General features: G+C 39.6%; 1 long non-coding RNA gene across 4 annotated transcripts in view; it reads right to left on the minus strand.

Annotated features, from left to right (window-relative positions):
- Positions 1-10,833, minus strand: part of LOC109955799 (uncharacterized) — a 131,927-nt gene that overhangs the window by 110,050 nt on the left and 11,044 nt on the right. For all 4 annotated transcript variants that reach the window (XR_002274338.1, XR_002274339.1, XR_002274337.1 and 1 more), the window contains exon 4: positions 6,805-6,900. This is a non-coding gene — a long non-coding RNA (uncharacterized LOC109955799). The remainder of the gene's footprint in view (positions 1-6,804; positions 6,901-10,833) is intronic.

Consider the following 10,833-nt stretch of genomic DNA (forward strand, 5'->3'; position numbering starts at 1 on the left):
AGGTAACCACCCAATCAGAGTGGCCTCTCTTGCCAAAGAGGCCAGACACTGATTCAACATGTCAAATTGGCCAAAAAGCTGCCGACAAGGCACCATCGGTGATGGACACACTAGTACGGGTGATGGACACTCGCCGACGGCCCAGTGGTGGCCAACCGTCGGCTTGGCATGTCATAGGCCTGTGACTGTGTAGATTGTTTCATTTGAATATGTTGTTAAAGCCCACATCGCTGGTTTTTCCTTACCGATCACAGTAATACAACAATACACATACTCTGCACAAGGGCAGTTTGAGTCTTAAATATATTTTTAAAAAGTGTTACTGTGCATAGTGTTTTTTTCCAGTTTTTATAAATCTACTAAGAGAAATGAAGGCAAAGCCTTCTCTTGATCCATTTGAAAAGGCCTAAAACTGAGGACAAAATCTTAAGACTTTTTAAGCAGAATCAACATGACATGTAAATTATGAGTCCTTGCAAAAGGACAACTTCAGAGTTAAATGTACATGTAAGCGCTTTGACCAAGGTGGTAAAGAAGCTACAGCATAATCAGATATAAACAAAATGTCAAACAATGAAAGTAAATTCTTTAACTGCCTCATGTATAATCAAGGTATAATTTATTCTGCAGCTCTGAAAGGACTCCTTTCATTCTGTCCCAATGCTGCGGTGTTTGTAGAACAATGGAACAAGTTGAGAGCAGAAACAAGAAACTCTGGTGAATGCTATTAATAAAAGACAGGTCTCGTCACTCTCAATATGGCAGGCAAACCTAGCAGGCTTTGAAGTCCTTTCCTCTTGCTTAACTTAACCCAGTCTCCACTCATCTCTCGTTCAAACTCTGCCTTTAATGTGGCAAGCCAGCCAGCCTCCTCGTACCGTCCCAACAATCACGTCACTGAGCTCCTCAGAACCAGGATTATTTGCATTTCCTGGTCCGCTTGAGCTTCAATCACACAAAAGGGCCCAGGACTGCTGAATAAAAAATAAAAAATAAAAAAAAAGGAGGGAAAAAACCACCCCTAAAGTAATGTGGTGCCGCAGAACTCAAACCAGATGAGTCTTCTCTATTTTTACCTTTTCCTTTGCCAAGGAAACATCAGGCACATCCTGTATGCTTCAGTGAAGACGTGCCGGCATAAGTTTTGTAAAGAGCAGAGGGAACAAAGATATTTCACCCCCCCCGCCATCTCTCCTTCCAATGTTTGCTTAATTCTGTTGTGTGTGATCTTAGAGATGGGGTTATTTAAAATGATATGACACAATCACACATGAATCTTTTGGAACAAAGCCAAGTACAGGACACAAACTCTTTTCTTGCAGAATGAAAGCAATATAACCTATCTGAACATTTTGCATGCATGCAGCTGATGGCAACAGACCACTTCAAGGCGCAGACAACACATACCAACTGTAAATTTGTTGCTAAACACCTAATTCAAAATGCTGTTTCAGTCTTGGAAACAGAATGTAGAAAAACATGAAACTGAAGATGGACCCTGTTGAAGACTTTTCAAAGCCAGCTTCTCAGGAATAATAGCCAGACATATAGTAACTGCAGCAGACCTCTCCAGATGTTTGGTGACAAGGTCGATCATCTGATGCAAATCTGTGCTACTTGTTTTTATAATGTATAAGTCTGCTTTTGATACACAGCAGCAGTCAAGAACATTAACAATATGAGCTAAAATATAAGATAATGTATGAAGTGAGCAGCCTGTGAATTAACACAATTTTAAACATTATAACAGCTAAATAATTCAAGTTATTTGACAACCACAACTGCCAAAACAAAAATGCCACATTTTATTGGAAACCAAATTTTATATTTTTTACAATTTTCTTATATTTTCATAACTACTTTAACAAATAATTAAATGCAAAAAATTGGTTGTTGTACCCCAAATTGTTTCCCTTAACAGTAAACAAGAAAGAAGGCAGCTAAAGTCAGAAAAATGCTCTGCTGATATTTGCAAAGTAAGCCAATTCTCCTCTCTGACCTCTCAGTAAGTTACCCTGAGGATATTCAACCATCTCCAAACACATTAAACAAATGGGCAAACTTTCTTTACACAAAGTATTATCATTTTTTTATTCATCTTAAAGATGACCTGTGCAGTTTTCTTGAAAAGAAATGAAATCACATTGCAAAGCCTCAGCTTGTTTTACATAGCATCAAATCAGAGATAATGTTCTGTGAACAATGCGAAATTGAAACATGCCAACCATTTAATCCCATACTGTCGTTTCACAATACTCACCCAAATTCTGAAGTTATTTCCCAAATCCTCAGACTAACAATATAGAATTAAACATAATTCGGTCCAGTCTAGGAAAAACAATAATTTTAATCACTTTCTTTATGTCCATTTGTCTCATTAAAACAAAGATGGTGAAAGGAATAACATTGTTACTCTGGCTTTGTGTGAAAGTGGCTCAACTTCCACAAAAAACATCGATAAAGATGACATGATTTCCTGTCACCATCTTAGCTCAACTGAAAAGAAGTTGTTTTATCTGAGAAACTGACAAATTATATTTTTGCTGGACTGCATTGGATTATTTTTGATTCCGCATCATTAGAAGAGTTTGAGGATTCGGGAAATCCTTCCGAATTTGGGCAAGTGTTATGAAACGACAGTACATGGTCAAAACAATCAGCGAGTCTCAATTTTGCACATTCAGGGAAAACTATCTCTGACTTGAGCTTATGTAATACATAATAGTCACAAGCTGCAGTTAGTGTTGCACAGCTACACTTCTTGCCCCCCCTCAACTATCAATTTGTACTACAAGTTGTACTCCAAACAAGCATGGCTCTGCCTCCGCCCAGTGTGATTTACCTCAGCCAATGATATTGCGGCTGCCTCTGTAAAATGTTTGTGTCACTAAAACTCCAATCTGCTAATGGCCACATAAAACAGCATTTCACGCTGAATAGACTTTTGTGTGCTCTATTCCTGCACACTGAAAAAAAATAAAACCCGCTCCAGCTATTTACAGCTAGTCTGCTTGATACAAACAACATGGCACCTGCAACTATTCAACAAGGGCACTTTCAAATTGCTTGTCATCAGTAAAAGCTGCAATTTCTGCCACAAAAAAGGAATAAAGACACACAGCCGGTGAAAACATACGAGCCTCTGTTGTTGTAATCAGGTGGAAATTGCGAGGCCTTTGCACACATTCCACCTGCTGCTGGGAGTGCTGATATACGACAGGGCTGCACGGCGTGGCATCCTCCAAGTATATAATGATCCAGATAATTATTGATGTTCATCTTTGCCTTATGTTCAGATTAAGCTGACTGCATGGGACAAACACTGGCTTAAAAATGAGCTTTTTCAAGTCAGGAATACCAGTGCACACTTCTCCCTGCACACACTCATTTCTGTAATTGCTTCCTCATATTGGTTAATGGTGCTGGATGTTTGTCCAGAAAATCCACACAGAGATCCTTAAATGAGCAAACGAGAAGCAGAGATTAATGTGCTGTGTTTAAACCTAACCTTTACTGTAAGTCAAGTGTTCTGCCAGGTTATTTCTAATTTAAAACTGGAGCTATACTGTACCAGCTCCTAAACATCCTCATCCTTATTAAAGACATTTCAGGACATGCTGTAGCCAGGAGGCATGGTTCAAATATATATGATTCAGTGTCATTTGCAGAGGAAATCTCAGTTTTAGAGGAAGTTAATTCTGCCTTTTGCAACTGCAGCAGTGACAGATGTAGTCTGTGGGCCAAGGCTTTTCTTTAACTGTCCTGTAAGAGTTGCTGCTGAGCCTGTAAGGCTCACTAATTACCACATAAATGCATCTAATTCAGATTGTCTTCAGTTAGATATTTAAATTATACTTTAACTATAATAAAGCACTACTAGAGATTGTCCTCACAAAATATCATTTGTTGGTTCAACTGCTAGTTTTCTTTAAACAAAAGTCCCCTCATGACCACGTCATTTTGGTCTCTAAACTTCACAAAACCATAATGTTGTGCGATTTGTGGTGATCAGAAATTATATGCATTTTGGATGTTAGTGACAAATGATGATAATGTGACAATAATGCACCAGAAAAGAAAATGCTCATATGGGTCAGTCTAGAAGGCAATGACAAGCACCCTATTCTGTCATCACTTAGTTCTGGAGGACATCTTGACTGTTGTATTGGCGCCTTTTCCTCGATAAAACCACAAATTTATGTCCTGTTTTCCTTACAAAGGACTGGCAAACATCCATCTGTGGTCAAACCATACTTGCACAAAAAGTCATGAAGAACCAAAAAAGAACCATGAAGAACCAAATGGGTGGAGTGTGTCACAAGCCCTAAAAAGGGGTTTCAAACTGTATCCAAGTGTAGTTTTTTTACCCAGATGAATAGTTTCATTAATGCAGATCAGCAATGCTGCAATGCCATAAGTGTTAAATGTAAAATGTTATGCATATAATTTTACAGCTGCCTTGAAAAGTACTGGAGTAAACGTATAGAGCATTATTAAAAGGAAATACAAGTACTTCAAAAATGTACCTAAGTACAGAATTTGATAAAGGTACTTACTGAACTTTCCTTTTAATATGCAACTTTTCCTGTCACTGACAATTGACAGCCCTAAAAACAGCATTAATGTAAACTCCACCCATCTGGCACAAAGAGAAGTTTAAAACAAATGTTCTGATTTTGCAGCTCCTATTTGTGCCTTCTCTGGTACATAGTGTGTTTATTTGAAGTTAAAGGGTGTGGCAAAAGTCGGGTAATGAAACCCAGCTGTAGGCCTCAAAGACACTGGATGACTTCCCTCACAACACAGGCCAGTGAGAGGGCCGACTCGGAGCCTAACACAACAAGAAAATCAAAAAAATACAAACAAAACAAGTGATTTGCACACAAGAGACAAATAAATCAAGCGCGGCCCGTCCACTGGAGAGAGGTTTTTGTAAACAAGTGGCCACGCTAAAACAATACATCTGGATTTCCTCTCGGTAAGCGTCGATAATCATCGCTCACTGTTTACCACAGTGGAGAGGGGTTCCAGCCCCAGCAGCCTCAGGATCCCCAATAACACAAACGAAGCTGGATTCACTAATGCTGATCTGTGATGATGCATTTATTCACAAAGATTTGGCACAGCGTGTCTCGCTACTGTCCAACTAGATCAGACAAAATCGAGGAATCATATCCTTTCTATGCTAAGACAGTTTCGCTTCAGTACATTTTCAGCAGAAAACCTGAGTTTAAACATGATTGTCACAAACTTACCACCTAATTATGAGAAGATTTCTCTTTTTTTAAATGTATTCTAAATGTCCTTAATATCTGAGGCCATGGAAGACTTTCTCCCCAGCAACACTTCCTAACCATCCCAAAACTAATCACTTCTCGTTATGGAAAAAAAGAGCTGATCATATGCAAAGTGCTCAACATCAATGTCTTCATATTCTCGTTTGAGAAATTCATTGCGCAGTGAATTCCCTCAGGAACGCTGCAGCCAAGTTCCTGCCTTGCAAAAGTTGTTTTTTTTTTTTATTCTCTCACTTTAATTCAACTTGGCACGTTATTTCTCAGAAACACCATCGGGCTCAGGGGAGAAACAGACGTGGTCTCACTTGTTAGTGCGGGTTTTAGTGCTGAATAAGGATCAGACAATGGCTGAGGGGAGAGGGGCGGCAGTGTAGCGAGGTATTGACACAGGAGATATTGCCTGAACAAAGTGGATCTGTGAGAAAAGAGAGCGAGCAAGCGTGAAGAAAGAAAAAAAGAAAGATTATCTTAATTATCATTCAGGAGCTGCTTAGTGCAGCACCTGTGCATGAATAATGTCATTTATAGGCACATTGAGATGTGCATAATTCCCCCTTAAATCACACACATTAGCAGCATAACAAGGGATGAACAAGTCGGGCTCTCGCAGGCTCAACTAGGAGCGAGAGGGTTCATTGTCAGCCCCTCACCTCTTCAATAAGAATGTATTTCTTTATTCAAAGACTCCACTCTTCTCTCATTTAACACTTGCTATTCGGTCCAGAAGAGTTGTGAGGTTACATATCCTGAGTCATATTACCACGCTGGGTTTCATTTACAACTTCAAAACAGAGGATATTTTAGGGCTTGAAGTGCGATTTAACAGCAAAGAGGTTGTACAGTCACACTTCTTTGGAAGTTAAAACAGTAAGAGGCTCCTACTAATTGACACATCATTGTAATGGTATGGGTCAGCGTCCATGTAAAAAAAAACACAGCTTGAATCTTAAAGTGGATACAAGATGTTTTGCTTCTGTACTTCCAACAGGCTCGACAAAAACTGCTTCCTCTCAGACACACTTAAAACTAAAGGTGAACTCACAAGTAGTCCACAAAAATCCCAAATTTCTGTCATTGTCACAGAGATACCACAACCTGAACACAGCAAACCTAACTAGAAAAAGTAGATTAATTTATTAAATGTGTGAAGGTCACAGAGGGCAACAGGAGGAGTGGGACTAGTAGTAGTCACCGTACAGATAGCACTACCTGCAGTAATAATGACGTAGTAGTGGGGGCAGCACTACAAGTAGTAAATGTAGTAGTAACTATTAATTTACTAGTACTATTGTAGAAGCTGCACTAGTATACTGTATGTTATTGTATTCAAAGCTCCAATCCAATACAAAGCATCAGTACTGCCACCAGTACTAGCCTTACTAAATGAACACGTACACACTGCATATTCACATTAAAGCGTGGGAAAAATACACACTGCAGTGCATATTCACATTAAAGCGTGGGAAAAATGATTCTTTATTTGCGCGTAGTTGCAGTTTTATCTTACCTCTTTTAGTCGGACACTTCTTCATGCGACAGTGTGTGCTGTGTGATGATGATGAGGTCCACTGCTTTCAGACCGACTGGGGGTTTAGTCTCTCATCTGAAAATAAATAAAGGAAGTACCTTCAACCTCATATCTTCAACATGCACACCTCTTCTCACTAGGGCCAGACCAGCTGAGTAAATATATGTCTATACATTGTCTTTTTACAAAATAATAAGGAACTGTGAGCTGCTGGCCACAAGCTCTGGTTATGTGTGGTGGAAAAACTAATCGTTTACTTAAGTAACAACACCACAGTTTCGAAATACTCAGTTACAAGTAAAAGTCATACATTAAAGATTTTACTGAAGCGCAAAAGTATTTGCATCAAAATATTCAAAAGTAATACTTATTATGCAGCATGGCCTGCTCACATAATAATTATTGATGTGATAATGAGTTTGCATGACTAACAGAGCTGCTGGAAAAGGTGGGCCTTATATTATTTACTTTATGTACTGCTGAATCCAAAGTAGTATTACACTAAATGTGCAAAGTAACCAAAGCTGTCAACAGTAAACACACTGGAGGAAAAGTATGCAAGTTGTCTAATGTAAGTTCTTAAAATTAAGTGCTCAGGCCTCAAACTGAGTACAAGCTTGGAATTTCCCAAAACCGTCCAGATTCTAGAGCTGGAAAGTGTTTGTCATCCAGACAAGACTGTGTTATGCTGGAGACACGACGATGCAGAAAGGATGCACACAGTACAAAATGAGAGTAGTAACAAGTCTGTCATCACGGAGGAACGTCAAATATTCCACCCCGCTGCCAACTCCTCAGTGCAGTCTGCCATTGTCAAGGCCCGGCCTACGCAGTCAAAAGTTCACGACAACAACGGAGGGCATTGTGGATTTTGTCTAATCAGAATTGCCTTCCTGTTAGAGCCATGCACTTCTGAATTCTAACTATGCCAAAAGAGATGTGGAGTAGGATTACACTCGGAGTATGTGGACCTCCTCTGTGCTGGGGTCAAACTGAAAATTTAACACACACTGAGCACTCGTTTTTAGCCTGGGTCGAAGGCCTGGTGGGCAGGCTTCGTCCTTCTGCGAAAATGTCAGTCACAGATATGTTAGTGGATGTCAATGCGTGGGGAATGAGCGCACGTTCTCACACATTATTCCCAAAACTGAGAGCTGCTGCACTTATTGTTTAAGATGAACAACCTTTCTTCCAGCAGTCAAAACCTACAGCTGCTCTCTCTGGCATCTTAATAAATCTATAAATCTTCATCATTTTCACATGCATATGTACAGTGCTTATAAAAAGTATTCACCCCCTTGGATGTTTCACCCTTTTATCGATTTTATAAATCAATCATGGTCAATATAATAAAAATTAAAAAAAGACAAAAAACCCTATTTATTGTCAAAGTCAAAACAGGTTTCTACAAAGTAATGTCAATTAAATAAAAATATGTAATGGGAAATAAGTGACTGTATATTCACCCCCTTCAAAATGACCGACCTAATTCAGAGGTCCAGCCAACTGGATCACCAGAGTATGTCTCAAGGTTATTGAAAAGTATAAGTCAGGGGATGGATACAAAAACATTTCCAAGACACTGAACATCCCTGGAGTTCAGTTAAACCCATCATCAAGAAATGGAAGGAATATGGCACATGTCTAAATCTGCCTAGATCGGGTTGTCCTCACAGAGTGACCATGAGACTCTGCATACAACAACTGTTGCCGGGGTTCTTCACCAGTCAAAGCTTTATGGGAGACTGGCAAAGAGAAAGTCACTGTTGAAGAAAACTCATTAAATCTAGACTCAAGTTCACCAGAAGGCATGTGGGAGATTCCATGGTCAAGTGGAAGAAAGTTCTTTAGTGTGATGAGACCAACATGGTGCTTTTTGGCCATCAGACAAGATGCTATGTTTGGTGGACACCAGACGCTGCACATCACCACAAACACACCATCCCCACCATGAAGCACGGTGGTGGCAGCATCATGCTGTGGGGATGGTTCTCAGCAGCTGGCCCTGGAAGGCTTGTAAAGGTAGAGGGTAAAATGAATGTGGCAAAATATAGGAAAATCCTGGAGGACACTCTTATTCAGTCTGCAAGAGAAGTACGGCTTGGGAGAAGATTTATTTTCCAGCAAGACAATGACCTGAAGCATACAGCGAAAGCTACACAGAAATGGTTTAAAGACAAGGTGAGTGTTGTGGAGTGGCCGAGTCAAAGCCCAGACCTCAATCCAATAGAGAATTTGTGGCTGAACTTAAAGGGCTGTTCACGCCTGATCCCCACGCAACCTGGCAGAGCTTGAACAGTTTTGTGAAGAAGAATGGAGTAAAATTGCAGTGTCCAGATGTGCAAGCCTGACTGAGACCTATCCACACAGACTCAGTGCTGTGACTGCAGCCAGAGGTGCATCTACTAAATATTGACTGGAAGGGGGTGAATATTTATGCAGTCACTTATTTGACATTACATATTTTTATTTAATTGGCATTACTTTGTACAAACCAGTTTTCACTTTGACAGAGGTTTTTTTTTTTGTATTTTTTTGTCAAAAAAGCCAAATTATATTGAACATGATCGATTTATAAAATCTATAAAAGGGTAAAACATCCAAGGGGGTGAATACATTTTAAAGGCACTGTATAATGTGTGCCTGATGACCCCCCCAAGAAAAAAAACAACAAAAAAACTGACTTTACCATCCTGAACCACAGGAGCAACACAGTAATTTCTATTCAGATCATTATTCTTAATACCTCCGAGTGTTCTGGTAATATTTGATAATTGCAGTGCAGTGACCTTAGGACATGTGCCATTATGAGTTTAAAGGATGACGACTAATCTGATTCCCTCTGTATTCACAAGGCCCTGTCAACACTCAGTATCATGTTTGAACTCAAGTTTCATTTTTCTTCCACTATTTGATATCTTTAAGATACTGTAATACAAATAAATTATTCATGTCAATTAGCTTTTCATCTTCCAAGATACGAACTTGTGTGATCCCTTTAACAACTATTTATTTCATGCTGAAACAGAGCTCTCCCTGGAAGCCCACTGCTATCGCCTCAGGACATGTCTTTTAAATAAAAGCATCAGAGCTTTGCATACCTACAATTTGCATATTAAAGGCACTGGGAGACAGATGATAGAAGAATTGGGTGAAGCAGTCTAATCATCACTCAACTCTGACTAGAATCCCAAATTCTTCTGGGTTTGGCCTTCAGAGATGCAGCAGCAGCAAAGAACACAAATCTTTTCCAGTTATTATTGTTAGGTTTTGTTGAAGCTTGGCTGGTTGTTCCTGGGAGTCAACGGGCTCAGTCGTGGCGTGTTTTTCTATGTGTCCGACAGCGTTTCTGACAACTCAATTCCCTCAGCTGCTCTTGCTTACAAGTTGAAAACACACATTGGAGGATGGATGAGAAGAGCTGACAAGCTTCAGGTTCAAGATCTTAGAGGATAAAAACTCCTGTTTTTCACAGCCTTCTTTTTCAGTTACGATACACAGTACAAACAAAGTAACTGCCGAGATCTAGAAACAACAACACTGCAACAAAAAAGCCCAACAGGGCAAGAAACACAAACTGACAAGTGTTCAGACAGAATGTAGAATAAAGGCAACAAATTACCTCAATGGTACTGTTAATTATCTTTCACTGCTCAGAATAACTCCATGTGAACAACTTGACATACCTGGTGGTTTGTTTTAAACCTGAATGGTCATTTAAAATTTCAGTTTTATTTGTATAGCACCAATTCACAACAACAGTCATCACAAGACACTTTACAAAGTAAGGTTATTATTATTATTATTATTATTATTATTATTATTATTATTGAGGAAAATCCCAACAAATCCCCCTTGAGCAGCACTCGGCGACAGCGGGGAGGAAAAACTCCCTTTAATGGAAGAAACCTCCGACAGACCCCGGCTCTTGGAGGGCGGCCTTCTGCATCAACAGGTTGGGGTGAGTGGATAGCAGAGGGCAAAACAACGAAAAGCAACAAGACCAAA

The sequence above is a fragment of the Monopterus albus genome, unplaced genomic scaffold (genome assembly GCF_001952655.1).
Source record: "Monopterus albus unplaced genomic scaffold, M_albus_1.0 scaffold16.1, whole genome shotgun sequence".
NCBI lineage: Eukaryota > Metazoa > Chordata > Actinopteri > Synbranchiformes > Synbranchidae > Monopterus > Monopterus albus.